General features: G+C 40.5%; 23 non-coding genes and 1 pseudogene across 23 annotated transcripts; all 24 read right to left on the bottom strand.

Moving 5' to 3' along the window:
- Window positions 1-301: 301 nt before the first annotated feature.
- On the bottom strand, window positions 302-420 carry LOC130617386 (5S ribosomal RNA). Its single transcript, XR_008978463.1, has one exon. It is a non-coding gene; the product is annotated as a 5S ribosomal RNA (ribosomal RNA).
- Window positions 421-870: 450 nt separating this feature from the next.
- On the bottom strand, window positions 871-989 carry LOC130617282 (5S ribosomal RNA). The gene has a single exon (XR_008978360.1). It is a non-coding gene; the product is annotated as a 5S ribosomal RNA (ribosomal RNA).
- Window positions 990-1,439: 450 nt separating this feature from the next.
- LOC130617697 (5S ribosomal RNA) lies at window positions 1,440-1,558 on the bottom strand. Its single transcript, XR_008978774.1, has one exon. It is a non-coding gene; the product is annotated as a 5S ribosomal RNA (ribosomal RNA).
- A 450-nt stretch (window positions 1,559-2,008) lies between these two features.
- LOC130618334 (5S ribosomal RNA) lies at window positions 2,009-2,127 on the bottom strand. Its single transcript, XR_008979407.1, has one exon. It is a non-coding gene; the product is annotated as a 5S ribosomal RNA (ribosomal RNA).
- A 450-nt stretch (window positions 2,128-2,577) lies between these two features.
- On the bottom strand, window positions 2,578-2,696 carry LOC130618307 (5S ribosomal RNA). The gene has a single exon (XR_008979381.1). It is a non-coding gene; the product is annotated as a 5S ribosomal RNA (ribosomal RNA).
- Window positions 2,697-3,146: 450 nt separating this feature from the next.
- On the bottom strand, window positions 3,147-3,265 carry LOC130616785 (5S ribosomal RNA). The gene has a single exon (XR_008977865.1). It is a non-coding gene; the product is annotated as a 5S ribosomal RNA (ribosomal RNA).
- A 450-nt stretch (window positions 3,266-3,715) lies between these two features.
- LOC130617696 (5S ribosomal RNA) lies at window positions 3,716-3,834 on the bottom strand. Its single transcript, XR_008978773.1, has one exon. It is a non-coding gene; the product is annotated as a 5S ribosomal RNA (ribosomal RNA).
- A 450-nt stretch (window positions 3,835-4,284) lies between these two features.
- LOC130618440 (5S ribosomal RNA) lies at window positions 4,285-4,403 on the bottom strand (annotated as a pseudogene).
- A 450-nt stretch (window positions 4,404-4,853) lies between these two features.
- Window positions 4,854-4,972, bottom strand: LOC130618030 (5S ribosomal RNA). Its single transcript, XR_008979106.1, has one exon. It is a non-coding gene; the product is annotated as a 5S ribosomal RNA (ribosomal RNA).
- Window positions 4,973-5,422: 450 nt separating this feature from the next.
- LOC130616783 (5S ribosomal RNA) lies at window positions 5,423-5,541 on the bottom strand. The gene has a single exon (XR_008977863.1). It is a non-coding gene; the product is annotated as a 5S ribosomal RNA (ribosomal RNA).
- A 450-nt stretch (window positions 5,542-5,991) lies between these two features.
- LOC130618315 (5S ribosomal RNA) lies at window positions 5,992-6,110 on the bottom strand. Its single transcript, XR_008979389.1, has one exon. It is a non-coding gene; the product is annotated as a 5S ribosomal RNA (ribosomal RNA).
- A 450-nt stretch (window positions 6,111-6,560) lies between these two features.
- Window positions 6,561-6,679, bottom strand: LOC130616782 (5S ribosomal RNA). The gene has a single exon (XR_008977862.1). It is a non-coding gene; the product is annotated as a 5S ribosomal RNA (ribosomal RNA).
- Window positions 6,680-7,129: 450 nt separating this feature from the next.
- On the bottom strand, window positions 7,130-7,248 carry LOC130617515 (5S ribosomal RNA). Its single transcript, XR_008978592.1, has one exon. It is a non-coding gene; the product is annotated as a 5S ribosomal RNA (ribosomal RNA).
- Window positions 7,249-7,698: 450 nt separating this feature from the next.
- LOC130617198 (5S ribosomal RNA) lies at window positions 7,699-7,817 on the bottom strand. The gene has a single exon (XR_008978275.1). It is a non-coding gene; the product is annotated as a 5S ribosomal RNA (ribosomal RNA).
- A 450-nt stretch (window positions 7,818-8,267) lies between these two features.
- Window positions 8,268-8,386, bottom strand: LOC130618056 (5S ribosomal RNA). The gene has a single exon (XR_008979131.1). It is a non-coding gene; the product is annotated as a 5S ribosomal RNA (ribosomal RNA).
- A 450-nt stretch (window positions 8,387-8,836) lies between these two features.
- Window positions 8,837-8,955, bottom strand: LOC130617197 (5S ribosomal RNA). The gene has a single exon (XR_008978274.1). It is a non-coding gene; the product is annotated as a 5S ribosomal RNA (ribosomal RNA).
- A 450-nt stretch (window positions 8,956-9,405) lies between these two features.
- On the bottom strand, window positions 9,406-9,524 carry LOC130617281 (5S ribosomal RNA). Its single transcript, XR_008978359.1, has one exon. It is a non-coding gene; the product is annotated as a 5S ribosomal RNA (ribosomal RNA).
- Window positions 9,525-9,974: 450 nt separating this feature from the next.
- Window positions 9,975-10,093, bottom strand: LOC130617695 (5S ribosomal RNA). The gene has a single exon (XR_008978771.1). It is a non-coding gene; the product is annotated as a 5S ribosomal RNA (ribosomal RNA).
- A 450-nt stretch (window positions 10,094-10,543) lies between these two features.
- LOC130618333 (5S ribosomal RNA) lies at window positions 10,544-10,662 on the bottom strand. Its single transcript, XR_008979406.1, has one exon. It is a non-coding gene; the product is annotated as a 5S ribosomal RNA (ribosomal RNA).
- Window positions 10,663-11,112: 450 nt separating this feature from the next.
- On the bottom strand, window positions 11,113-11,231 carry LOC130618028 (5S ribosomal RNA). The gene has a single exon (XR_008979104.1). It is a non-coding gene; the product is annotated as a 5S ribosomal RNA (ribosomal RNA).
- Window positions 11,232-11,681: 450 nt separating this feature from the next.
- LOC130616781 (5S ribosomal RNA) lies at window positions 11,682-11,800 on the bottom strand. Its single transcript, XR_008977861.1, has one exon. It is a non-coding gene; the product is annotated as a 5S ribosomal RNA (ribosomal RNA).
- A 450-nt stretch (window positions 11,801-12,250) lies between these two features.
- LOC130618027 (5S ribosomal RNA) lies at window positions 12,251-12,369 on the bottom strand. The gene has a single exon (XR_008979103.1). It is a non-coding gene; the product is annotated as a 5S ribosomal RNA (ribosomal RNA).
- A 450-nt stretch (window positions 12,370-12,819) lies between these two features.
- On the bottom strand, window positions 12,820-12,938 carry LOC130616780 (5S ribosomal RNA). The gene has a single exon (XR_008977860.1). It is a non-coding gene; the product is annotated as a 5S ribosomal RNA (ribosomal RNA).
- A 450-nt stretch (window positions 12,939-13,388) lies between these two features.
- On the bottom strand, window positions 13,389-13,507 carry LOC130616779 (5S ribosomal RNA). The gene has a single exon (XR_008977858.1). It is a non-coding gene; the product is annotated as a 5S ribosomal RNA (ribosomal RNA).
- Window positions 13,508-13,584: the final 77 nt, after the last annotated feature.

Genomic DNA, 13,584 nt, shown 5'->3' with positions numbered 1-13,584 from the left:
GACAATAATGCGCTTTAAGATTTCCGGTAAAAAATTCCAACGAAGGCAATCTAGGGTACTTTCAGACTTAATTTTCATATGACAAAGTTAGTTAGCAAAGTAAGTACATCGCCATTTTCTTTGTCTGACGCTCGTAATCCATTCATTTGCGACGTAGCGCATTTATTGCAGCACGATTGTAGCCGTTTTGAAGGGAAAGCAACTTGTAATCATGTCTCTTTCTGGATTTACTCAGCGGCTATTGCGTAAAAAAGATACGTCACAGTCGTAATGATAAATAATGTAACGTGAAAAAGTCAATAGCCTACGACACCAGGAGTTCCCAGGCGGTCCCCCATCCAAGTACTATCCCGGCCCGACGATGCTTAACTTCCGTGATCGGACGAGAACAGGTGTGTTCATCGTGGTATGGTCGTAGACAAACAAACGGGCAGATATCTACGATTTATTAGCACATTACATCGAAAATGGTTCAAACTTTAAAGGTCATATTTTTTGACTGGATCATCCGGAATAGGTCGTGTTTATGTGCATTTGAAAGCTCTTTTTAAGCGCTATCGATTCTTTACAACAATAATGCGCTTTATGATTTCCGGTAAAAAGTTCCAACGAAAGCAATCTAGGGTACTTGCAGACTTAATTTTCATATGACAAAGTTAATTAGCAAAGTAAGTACATCGCCATTTTCTTTGTCTGACGCTCGTAATCCATTCATTTGCGACGTGGCGCATTTATTTCAGCACGATTGTAGCCGTTTTGAAGGGAAAGCAACTTGTAATCATGTCTCTTTCTTGATTTACTCAGCGGCTATTGCGTAAAAAAGATACGTCACAGTCGTAATGATAAATAATGTAACGTGAAAAAGTCAATAGCCTACGACACCAGGAGTTTCCAGGCGGTGCCCCATCCAAGTACTATCCCGGCCCGACGATGCTTAACTTCCGTGATCGGACGAGAACAGGTATGTTCATCGTGGTATGGTCGTAGACAAACAAACGGGCAGATATCTACGATTTATTAGCACATTACATCGAAAATGGTTCAAACTTTAAAGGTCATATTTCTTGACTGGATCATCCGGAATAGGTCGTGTTTATGTGCATTTGAAAGCTCTTTTTAAGCGCTATCGATTCTTTACAACAATAATGCGCTTTATGATTTCCGGTAAAAAGTTCCAACGAAGGCAATCTAGGGTACTTTCAGACTTAATTTTCATATGACAAAGTTAGTTAGCAAAGTAAGTACATCGTCATTTTCTTTGTCTGACGCTCGTAATCCATTCATTTGCGACGTGGCGCATTTATTGCAGCACGATTGTAGCCGTTTTGAAGGGAAAGCAACTTCTAATCATGTTTCTTTCTTGATTTACTCAGCGGCTATTGCGTAAAAAAGATACGTCACAGTCGTAATGATAAATAATGTAACGTGAAAAAGTCAATAGCCTACGACACCAGAAGTTCCCAGGCGGTCCCCCATCCAAGTACTATCCCGGCCCGACGATGCTTACATTCCGTGATCGGACGAGAACAGGTGTGTTCATCGTGGTATGGTCGTAGACAAACAAACGGGCAGATATCTACGATTTATTAGCACATTACATCGAAAATGGTTCAAACTTTAAAGGTCATATTTCTTGACTGGATCATCCGGAATAAATCGTGTTTATGTGTATTTGAAAGCTCTTTTTAAGCGCTATCGATTCTTTACGACAACCATGCGCTTTAAGATTTCCGGTAAAAAGTTCCAACGAAGGAAATCTAGGGTACTTTCAGACTTAATTTTCATATGACAAAGTTAATTAGCAAAGTAACTACATCGCCATTTTCTTTGTCTGACGCTCGTAATCCATTTATTTGCGACGTGGCGCATTTATTGCAGCAAGATTCTAGCCGTTTTGAAGGGAAAGCAACTTCTAATCACGTCCCTTACTTGATTTACTCAGCGACTATTGCGTAAAAAAGATACGTCACAGTCGTAATGATAAATAATGTAACGTGAAATAGTCAATAGCCTACGACACCGAGAGATCCCAGGCGGTCCCCCATCGAAGTACTCTCCCGGCCCGACGATGCTTAACTTCCGTGATCGGACGAAAACAGGTGTGTTCATCGTGGTATGGTCGTAGACAAACATACGGGTAGATATCTACGATTTATTAGCACATTACATCGAAAATTGTTCGAACTTTAAAGATCATAATTCTTGACTGGGTGATCGGAAATAGTTCGTGTTTATGTGCATTTGAAAGCTCCTTTTAAGCGCTATCGATTCTTTACGACAATAATGCGCTTTATGTTTTCCGGTAAAAAGTTCCAACGAAGGCAATCTAGGGTACTTGCAGACTTAATTTTCGTATGACAAAGTTAATTAGCAAAGTAACTACATCGCCATTTTCTTTATCTGACGCTCTTAATCCATTCATTTGCGACGTGGCGCATTTATTGCAGCAAGATTGTAGCCCTTTTTAAGGGAAAGAAACTTCTAATCATGTCCCTTACTTGATTTACTCGGCGGCTATTGCGTAAAAAAGATTCGTCACAGTCGTGATGATAAATAATGTAACGTGAAAACGTCAATAGCCTACGACACCGGGAGATCCCAGGCGGTCCCCCATCCAAGTACTATCCCGGCCCGACGATGCTTAACTTTCGTGATCGGACGAGAACAGGTGTGTTCATAGTGGTATGGTCGTAGAAAAACAAACGGGCCGATATCTACGATTTATTAGCACATTACATCGAAAATGGTTCAAACTTTAAAGGTCATATTTCTTGACTGGATCATCCGGAATAGGTCGTGTTTATGTGCATTTGAAAGCTCTTTTTAAGCGCTATCGATTCTTTACAACAATAATGCGCTTTATGATTTCCGGTAAAAAGTTCCAACGAAGGCAATCTAGGGTACTTGCAGACTTAATTTTCATATGACAAAGTTAATTAGCAAAGTAACTACATCGCCATTTTCTTTATCTGACGCTCTTAATCCATTCATTTGCGACGTGGCGCATTTATTGCAGCACGATTGTAGCCGTTTTGAAGGGAAAGAAACTTGTAATCATGTCTCTTTCTTGATTTACTCAGCGGCTATTGCGTAAAAAAGATACGTCACAGTCGTAATGATAAATAATGTAACGTGAAAAAGTCAATAGCCTACGACACCAGGAGTTTCCAGGCGGTGCCCCATCCAAGTACTATCCCGGCCCGACGATGCTTAACTTCCGTGATCGGACGAGAACAGGTGTGTTCATCGTGGTATGGTCGTAGACAAACAAACGGGCAGATATCTACGATTTATTAGCACATTACATCGAAAATGGTTCAAACTTTAAAGGTCATATTTCTTGACTGGATCATCCAGAATAGGTCGTGTTTATGTGCATTTGAAAGCTCTTTTTAAGCGCTATCGATTCTTTACAACAATAATGCGCTTTATGATTTCCGGTAAAAAGTTCCAACGAAGGCAATCTAGGGTACTTTCAGACTTAATTTTCATATGACAAAGTTAGTTAGCAAAGTAAGTACATCGCCATTTTCTTTGTCTGACGCTCGTAATCCATTCATTTGCGACGTGGCGCATTTATTGCAGCACGATTGTAGCCGTTTTGAAGGGAAAGCAACTTCTAATCATGTTTCTTTCTTGATTTACTCAGCGGCTATTGCGTAAAAAAGATACGTCACAGTCGTAATGATAAATAATGTAACGTGAAAAAGTCAATAGCCTACGACACCAGAAGTTCCCAGGCGGTCCCCCATCCAAGTACTATCCCGGCCCGACGATGCTTACATTCCGTGATCGGACGAGAACAGGTGTGTTCATCGTGGTATGGTCGTAGACAAACAAACGGGCAGATATCTACGATTTATTAGCACATTACATCGAAAATGGTTCAAACTTTAAAGGTCATATTTCTTGACTGGATCATCCGGAATAAATCGTGTTTATGTGTATTTGAAAGCTCTTTTTAAGCGCTATCGATTCTTTACGACAACCATGCGCTTTAAGATTTCCGGTAAAAAGTTCCAACGAAGGAAATCTAGGGTACTTTCAGACTTAATTTTCATATGACAAAGTTAATTAGCAAAGTAACTACATCGCCATTTTCTTTGTCTGACGCTCGTAATCCATTTATTTGCGACGTGACGCATTTATTGCAGCAAGATTCTAGCCGTTTTGAAGGGAAAGCAACTTCTAATCACGTCCCTTACTTGATTTACTCAGCGGCTATTGCGTAAAAAAGATACGTCACAGTCGTAATGATAAATAATGTAACGTGAAATAGTCAATAGCCTACGACACCGGGAGATCCCAGGCGGTCCCCCATCGAAGTACTCTCCCGGCCCGACGATGCTTAACTTCCGTGATCGGACGAACACAGGTGTGTTCATCGTGGTATGGTCGTAGACAAACATACGGGTAGATATCTACGATTTATTAGCACATTACATCGAAAATTGTTCGAACTTTAAAGATCATAATTCTTGACTGGGTGATCGGAAATAGTTCGTGTTTATGTGCATTTGAAAGCTCCTTTTAAGCGCTATCGATTCTTTACGACAATAATGCGCTTTATGTTTTCCGGTAAAAAGTTCCAACGAAGGCAATCTAGGGTACTTGCAGACTTAATTTTCGTATGACAAAGTTAATTAGCAAAGTAACTACATCGCCATTTTCTTTATCTGACGCTCTTAATCCATTCATTTGCGACGTGGCGCATTTATTGCAGCAAGATTGTAGCCCTTTTTAAGGGAAAGAAACTTCTAATCATGTCCCTTACTTGATTTACTCGGCGGCTATTGCGTAAAAAAGATTCGTCACAGTCGTGATGATAAATAATGTAACGTGAAAACGTCAATAGCCTACGACACCGGGAGATCCCAGGCGGTCCCCCATCCAAGTACTATCCCGGCCCGACGATGCTTAACTTTCGTGATCGGACGAGAACAGGTGTGTTCATAGTGGTATGGTCGTAGACAAACAAACGGGCCGATATCTACGATTTATTAGCACATTACATCGAAAATGGTTCAAACTTTAAAGGTCATATTTCTTGACTGGATCATCCGGAATAGGTCGTGTTTATGTGCATTTGAAAGCTCTTTTTAAGCGCTATCGATTCTTTACAACAATAATGCGCTTTATGATTTCCGGTAAAAAGTTCCAACGAAGGCAATCTAGGGTACTTGCAGACTTAATTTTCATATGACAAAGTTAATTAGCAAAGTAACTACATCGCCATTTTCTTTATCTGACGCTCTTAATCCATTCATTTGCGACGTGGCGCATTTATTGCAGCACGATTGTAGCCGTTTTGAAGGGAAAGCAACTTGTAATCATGTCTCTTTCTTGATTTACTCAGCGGCTATTGCGTAAAAAAGATACGTCACAGTCGTAATGATAAATAATGTAACGTGAAAAAGTCAATAGCCTACGACACCAGGAGTTTCCAGGCGGTGCCCCATCCAAGTACTATCCCGGCCCGACGATGCTTAACTTCCGTGATCGGACGAGAACAGGTGTGTTCATCGTGGTATGGTCGTAGACAAACAAACGGGCAGATATCTACGATTTATTAGCACATTACATCGAAAATGGTTCAAACTTTAAAGGTCATATTTCTTGACTGGATCATCCGGAATAGGTCGTGTTTATGTGCATTTGAAAGCTCTTTTTAAGCGCTATCGATTCTTTACAACAATAATGCGCTTTATGATTTCCGGTAAAAAGTTCCAACGAAGGCAATCTAGGGTACTTTCAGACTTAATTTTCATATGACAAAGTTAGTTAGCAAAGTAAGTACATCGCCATTTTCTTTGTCTGACGCTCGTAATCCATTCATTTGCGACGTGGCGCATTTATTGCAGCACGATTGTAGCCGTTTTGAAGGGAAAGCAACTTCTAATCATGTTTCTTTCTTGATTTACTCAGCGGCTATTGCGTAAAAAAGATACGTCACAGTCGTAATGATAAATAATGTAACGTGAAAAAGTCAATAGCCTACGACACCAGAAGTTCCCAGGCGGTCCCCCATCCAAGTACTATCCCGGCCCGACGATGCTTACATTCCGTGATTGGACGAGAACAGGTGTGTTCATCGTGGTATGGTCGTAGACAAACAAACGGGCAGATATCTACGATTTATTAGCACATTACATCGAAAATGGTTCAAACTTTAAAGGTCATATTTCTTGACTGGATCATCCGGAATAAATCGTGTTTATGTGTATTTGAAAGCTCTTTTTAAGCGCTATCGATTCTTTACGACAACCATGCGCTTTAAGATTTCCGGTAAAAAGTTCCAACCAAGGAAATCTAGGGTACTTTCAGACTTAATTTTCATATGACAAAGTTAGTTAGCAAAGTAAGTACATCGCCATTTTCTTTGTCTGACGCTCGTAATCCATTCATTTGCGACGTGGCGCATTTATTGCAGCACGATTGTAGCCGTTTTGAAGGGAAAGCAACTTGTAATCATGTCTCTTTCTTGATTTACTCAGCGGCTATTGCGTAAAAAAGATACGTCACAGTCGTAATGATAAATAATGTAACGTGAAAAAGTCAATAGCCTACGACACCAGGAGTTTCCAGGCGGTGCCCCATCCAAGTACTATCCCGGCCCGACGATGCTTAACTTCCGTGATCGGACGAGAACAGGTGTGTTCATCGTGGTATGGTCGTAGACAAACAGACGGGCAGATATCTACGATTTATTAGCACATTACATCGAAAATGGTTCAAACTTTAAAGGTCATATTTCTTGACTGGATCATCCGGAATAGGTCGTGTTTATGTGCATTTGAAAGCTCTTTTTAAGCGCTATCGATTCTTTACAACAATAATGCGCTTTATGATTTCCGGTAAAAAGTTCCAACGAAGGCAATCTAGGGTACTTTCAGACTTAATTTTCATATGACAAAGTTAGTTAGCAAAGTAAGTACATCGCCATTTTCTTTGTCTGACGCTCGTAATCCATTCATTTGCGACGTGGCGCATTTATTGCAGCACGATTGTAGCCGTTTTGAAGGGAAAGCAACTTCTAATCATGTCTCTTTCTTGATTTACTCAGCAGCTATTGCGTAAAAAAGATACGTCACAGTCGTAATGATAAGTAATGTAACATGAAAAAGTCAATAGCCTACGACACCAGGAGTTCCGAGGCGGTCCCCCATCCAAGTACTATCCCGGCCCGACGATGCTTAACTTTCGTGATCGGACGAGAACAGGTGTGTTCATAGTGGTATGGTCGTAGACAAACAAACGGGCCGATATCTACAATTTATTAGCACATTACATCGAAAATGGTTCAAACTTTAAAGGTCATATTTCTTGACTGGATCATCCGGAATAGGTCGTGTCTATGTGTATTTGAAAGCTCTTTTTAAGCGCTATCGATTATTTACAACAATAATGCGCTTTATGATTTCCGGTAAAAAGTTCCAACGAAGGCAATCTAGGGTACTTGCAGACTTAATTTTCATATGACAAAGTTAATTAGCAAAGTAACTACATCGCCATTTTCTTTATCTGACGCTCCTAATCCATTCATTTGCGACGTGGCGCATTTATTGCAGCAATATTGTAGCCCTTTTTAAGGGAAAGAAACTTCTAATCATGTCCCTTACTTGATTTACTCGGCGGCTATTGCGTAAAAAAGATACGTCACAGTCGTGATGATAAATAATGTAACGTGAAAACGTCAATAGCCTACGACACCGGGAGATCCCAGGCGGTTCCCCATCCAAGTACTATCCCGGCCCGACGATGCTTAACTTCCGTGATCGGACGAGAACAGGTGTGTTCATCGTGGTATGGTCGTAGACAAACATACGGGTAGATATCTACGAATTATTAGCACATTACATCGAAAATGGTTCGAACTTTAAAGATCACAATTCTTGACTGGGTGATCGGAAATAGTTCGTGTTTATGTGCATTTGAAAGCTCCTTTTAAGCGCTATCGATTCTTTACGACAATAATGCGCTTTGAGATTTCCGGTAAAAAGTTCCAACGAAGGCAATCTAGGGTACTTTCAGACTTAATTTTCATATGACAAAGTTAGTTAGCAAAGTAAGTACATCGCCATTTTCTTTGTCTGACGCTCGTAATCCATTCATTTGCGACGTGGCGCATTTATTTCAGCACGATTGTAGCCGTTTTGAAGGGAAAGCAACTTGTAATCATGTCTCTTTCTTGATTTACTCAGCGGCTATTGCGTAAAAAAGATACGTCACAGTCGTAATGATAAATAATGTAACGTGAAAAAGTCAATAGCCTACGACACCAGGAGTTTCCAGGCGGTGCCCCATCCAAGTACTATCCCGGCCCGACGATGCTTAACTTTCGTGATCGGACGAGAACAGGTGTGTTCATAGTGGTATGGTCGTAGACAAACAAACGGGCCGATATCTACAATTTATTAGCACATTACATCGAAAATGGTTCAAACTTTAAAGGTCATATTTCTTGACTGGATCATCCGGAATAGGTCGTGTCTATGTGTATTTGAAAGCTCTTTTTAAGCGCTATCGATTATTTACAACAATAATGCGCTTTATGATTTCCGGTAAAAAGTTCCAACGAAGGCAATCTAGGGTACTTGCAGACTTAATTTTCATATGACAAAGTTAATTAGCAAAGTAACTACATCGCCATTTTCTTTATCTGACGCTCCTAATCCATTCATTTGCGACGTGGCGCATTTATTGCAGCAATATTGTAGCCCTTTTTAAGGGAAAGAAACTTCTAATCATGTCCCTTACTTGATTTACTCGGCGGCTATTGCGTAAAAAAGATACGTCACAGTCGTGATGATAAATAATGTAACGTGAAAACGTCAATAGCCTACGACACCGGGAGATCCCAGGCGGTTCCCCATCCAAGTACTATCCCGGCCCGACGATGCTTAACTTCCGTGATCGGACGAGAACAGGTGTGTTCATCGTGGTATGGTCGTAGACAAACATACGGGTAGATATCTACGAATTATTAGCACATTACATCGAAAATGGTTCGAACTTTAAAGATCACAATTCTTGACTGGGTGATCGGAAATAGTTCGTGTTTATGTGCATTTGAAAGCTCCTTTTAAGCGCTATCGATTCTTTACGACAATAATGCGCTTTGAGATTTCCGGTAAAAAGTTCCAACGAAGGCAATCTAGGGTACTTTCAGACTTAATTTTCATATGACAAAGTTAGTTAGCAAAGTAAGTACATCGCCATTTTCTTTGTCTGACGCTCGTAATCCATTCATTTGCGACGTGGCGCATTTATTTCAGCACGATTGTAGCCGTTTTGAAGGGAAAGCAACTTGTAATCATGTCTCTTTCTTGATTTACTCAGCGGCTATTGCGTAAAAAAGATACGTCACAGTCGTAATGATAAATAATGTAACGTGAAAAAGTCAATAGCCTACGACACCAGGAGTTTCCAGGCGGTGCCCCATCCAAGTACTATCCCGGCCCGACGATGCTTAACTTCCGTGATCGGACGAGAACAGGTATGTTCATCGTGGTATGGTCGTAGACAAACAAACGGGCAGATATCTACGATTTATTAGCACATTACATCGAAAATGGTTCAAACTTTAAAGGTCATATTTCTTGACTGGATCATCCGGAATAGGTCGTGTTTATGTGCATTTGAAAGCTCTTTTTAAGCGCTATCGATTCTTTACAACAATAATGCGCTTTATGATTTCCGGTAAAAAGTTCCAACGAAGGCAATCTAGGGTACTTTCAGACTTAATTTTCATATGACAAAGTTAGTTAGCAAAGTAAGTACATCGTCATTTTCTTTGTCTGACGCTCGTAATCCATTCATTTGCGACGTGGCGCATTTATTGCAGCACGATTGTAGCCGTTTTGAAGGGAAAGCAACTTCTAATCATGTTTCTTTCTTGATTTACTCAGCGGCTATTGCGTAAAAAAGATACGTCACAGTCGTAATGATAAATAATGTAACGTGAAAAAGTCAATAGCCTACGACACCAGAAGTTCCCAGGCGGTCCCCCATCCAAGTACTATCCCGGCCCGACGATGCTTACATTCCGTGATCGGACGAGAACAGGTGTGTTCATCGTGGTATGGTCGTAGACAAACAAACGGGCAGATATCTACGATTTATTAGCACATTACATCGAAAATGGTTCAAACTTTAAAGGTCATATTTCTTGACTGGATCATCCGGAATAAATCGTGTTTATGTGTATTTGAAAGCTCTTTTTAAGCGCTATCGATTCTTTACGACAACCATGCGCTTTAAGATTTCCGGTAAAAAGTTCCAACGAAGGAAATCTAGGGTACTTTCAGACTTAATTTTCATATGACAAAGTTAATTAGCAAAGTAACTACATCGCCATTTTCTTTGTCTGACGCTCGTAATCCATTTATTTGCGACGTGGCGCATTTATTGCAGCAAGATTCTAGCCGTTTTGAAGGGAAAGCAACTTCTAATCACGTCCCTTACTTGATTTACTCAGCGGCTATTGCGTAAAAAAGATACGTCACAGTCGTAATGATAAATAATGTAACGTGAAATAGTCAATAGCCTACGACACCGAGAGATCCCAGGCGGTCCCCCATCGAAGTACTCTCCCGGCCCGACGATGCTTAACTTCCGTGATCGGACGAAAACAGGTGTGTTCATCGTGGTATGGTCGTAGACAAACATACGGGTAGATATCTACGATTTATTAGCACATTACATCGAAAATTGTTCGAACTTTAAAGATCATAATTCTTGACTGGGTGATCGGAAATAGTTCGTGTTTATGTGCATTTGAAAGCTCCTTTTAAGCGCTATCGATTCTTTACGACAATAATGCGCTTTATGTTTTCCGGTAAAAAGTTCCAACGAAGGCAATCTAGGGTACTTGCAGACTTAATTTTCGTATGACAAAGTTAATTAGCAAAGTAACTACATCGCCATTTTCTTTATCTGACGCTCTTAATCCATTCATTTGCGACGTGGCGCATTTATTGCAGCAAGATTGTAGCCCTTTTTAAGGGAAAGAAACTTCTAATCATGTCCCTTACTTGATTTACTCGGCGGCTATTGCGTAAAAAAGATTCGTCACAGTCGTGATGATAAATAATGTAACGTGAAAACGTCAATAGCCTACGACACCGGGAGATCCCAGGCGGTCCCCCATCCAAGTACTATCCCGGCCCGACGATGCTTAACTTTCGTGATCGGACGAGAACAGGTGTGTTCATAGTGGTATGGTCGTAGACAAACAAACGGGCCGATATCTACGATTTATTAGCACATTACATCGAAAATGGTTCAAACTTTAAAGGTCATATTTCTTGACTGGATCATCCGGAATAGGTCGTGTTTATGTGCATTTGAAAGCTCTTTTTAAGCGATATCGATTCTTTACAACAATAATGCGCTTTATGATTTCCGGTAAAAAGTTCCAACGAAGGCAATCTAGGGTACTTGCAGACTTAATTTTCATATGACAAAGTTAATTAGCAAAGTAACTACATCGCCATTTTCTTTATCTGACGCTCTTAATCCATTCATTTGCGACGTGGCGCATTTATTGCAGCACGATTGTAGCCGTTTTGAAGGGAAAGCAACTTGTAATCATGTCTCTTTCTTGATTTACTCAGCGGCTATTGCGTAAAAAAGATACGTCACAGTCGTAATGATAAATAATGTAACGTGAAAAAGTCAATAGCCTACGACACCAGGAGTTTCCAGGCGGTGCCCCATCCAAGTACTATCCCGGCCCGACGATGCTTAACTTCCGTGATCGGACGAGAACAGGTGTGTTCATCGTGGTATGGTCGTAGACAAACAAACGGGCAGATATCTACGATTTATTAGCACATTACATCGAAAATGGTTCAAACTTTAAAGGTCATATTTCTTGACTGGATCATCCGGAATAGGTCGTGTTTATGTGCATTTGAAAGCTCTTTTTAAGCGCTATCGATTCTTTACAACAATAATGCGCTTTATGTTTTCCGGTAAAAAGTTCCAACGAAGGCAATCTAGGGTACTTGCAGACTTAATTTTCGTATGACAAAGTTAATTAGCAAAGTAACTACATCGCCATTTTCTTTATCTGACGCTCTTAATCCATTCATTTGCGACGTGGCGCATTTATTGCAGCAAGATTGTAGCCCTTTTTAAGGGAAAGAAACTTCTAATCATGTCCCTTACTTGATTTACTCGGCGGCTATTGCGTAAAAAAGATTCGTCACAGTCGTGATGATAAATAATGTAACGTGAAAACGTCAATAGCCTACGACACCGGGAGATCCCAGGCGGTCCCCCATCCAAGTACTATCCCGGCCCGACGATGCTTAACTTTCGTGATCGGACGAGAACAGGTGTGTTCATAGTGGTATGGTCGTAGACAAACAAACGGGCCGATATCTACGATTTATTAGCACATTACATCGAAAATGGTTCAAACTTTAAAGGTCATATTTCTTGACTGGATCATCCGGAATAGGTCGTGTTTATGTGCATTTGAAAGCTCTTTTTAAGCGCTATCGATTCTTTACAACAATAATGCGCTTTATGATTTCCGGTAAAAAGTTCCAACGAAGGCAATCTAGGGTACTTGCAGACTTAATTTTCATATGACAAAGTTAATTAGCAAAGTAACTACATCGCCATTTTCTTTATCTGACGCTCTTAATCCATTCATTTGCGACGTGGCGCATTTATTGCAGCACGATTGTAGCCGTTTTGAAGGGAAAGCAACTTGTAATCATGTCTCTTTCTTGATTTACTCAGCGGCTATTGCGTAAAAAAGATACGTCACAGTCGTAATGATAAATAATGTAACGTGAAAAAGTCAATAGCCTACGACACCAGGAGTTTCCAGGCGGTGCCCCATCCAAGTACTATCCCGGCCCGACGATGCTTAACTTCCGTGATCGGACGAGAACAGGTGTGTTCATCGTGGTATGGTCGTAGACAAACAAACGGGCAGATATCTACGATTTATTAGCACATTACATCGAAAATGGTTCAAACTTTAAAGGTCATATTTCTTGACTGGATCATCCGGAATAGGTCGTGTTTATGTGCATTTGAAAGCTCTTTTTAAGCGCTATCGATTCTTTACAACAATAATGCGCTTTATGATTTCCGGTAAAAAGTTCCAACGAAGGCAATCTAGGGTACTTGCAGACTTAATTTTCATATGACAAAGTTAATTAGCAAAGTAACTACATCGCCATTTTCTTTATCTGACGCTCTTAATCCATTCATTTGCGACGTGGCGCATTTATTGCAGCACGATTGTAGCCGTTTTGAAGGGAAAGCAACTTGTAATCATGTCTCTTTCTTGATTTACTCAGCGGCTATTGCGTAAAAAAGATACGTCACAGTCGTAATGATAAATAATGTAACGTGAAAAAGTCAATAGCCTACGACACCAGGAGTTTCCAGGCGGTGCCCCATCCAAGTACTATCCCGGCCCGACGATGCTTAACTTCCGTGATCGGACGAGAACAGGTGTGTTCATCGTGGTATGGTCGTAGACAAACAAACGGGCAGATATCTACGATTTATTAGCACATTACATCGAAAATGGTTCAAACTTTAAAGGTCATATTTCTT

Source organism: Hydractinia symbiolongicarpus, chromosome 11, assembly GCF_029227915.1.
Source record: "Hydractinia symbiolongicarpus strain clone_291-10 chromosome 11, HSymV2.1, whole genome shotgun sequence".
Classification (NCBI taxonomy): Eukaryota; Metazoa; Cnidaria; class Hydrozoa; order Anthoathecata; family Hydractiniidae; genus Hydractinia; species Hydractinia symbiolongicarpus.
The sequence above is the reverse complement of the archived record's forward strand: the minus strand, read 5'-3'. Positions and strand labels throughout refer to the sequence as shown.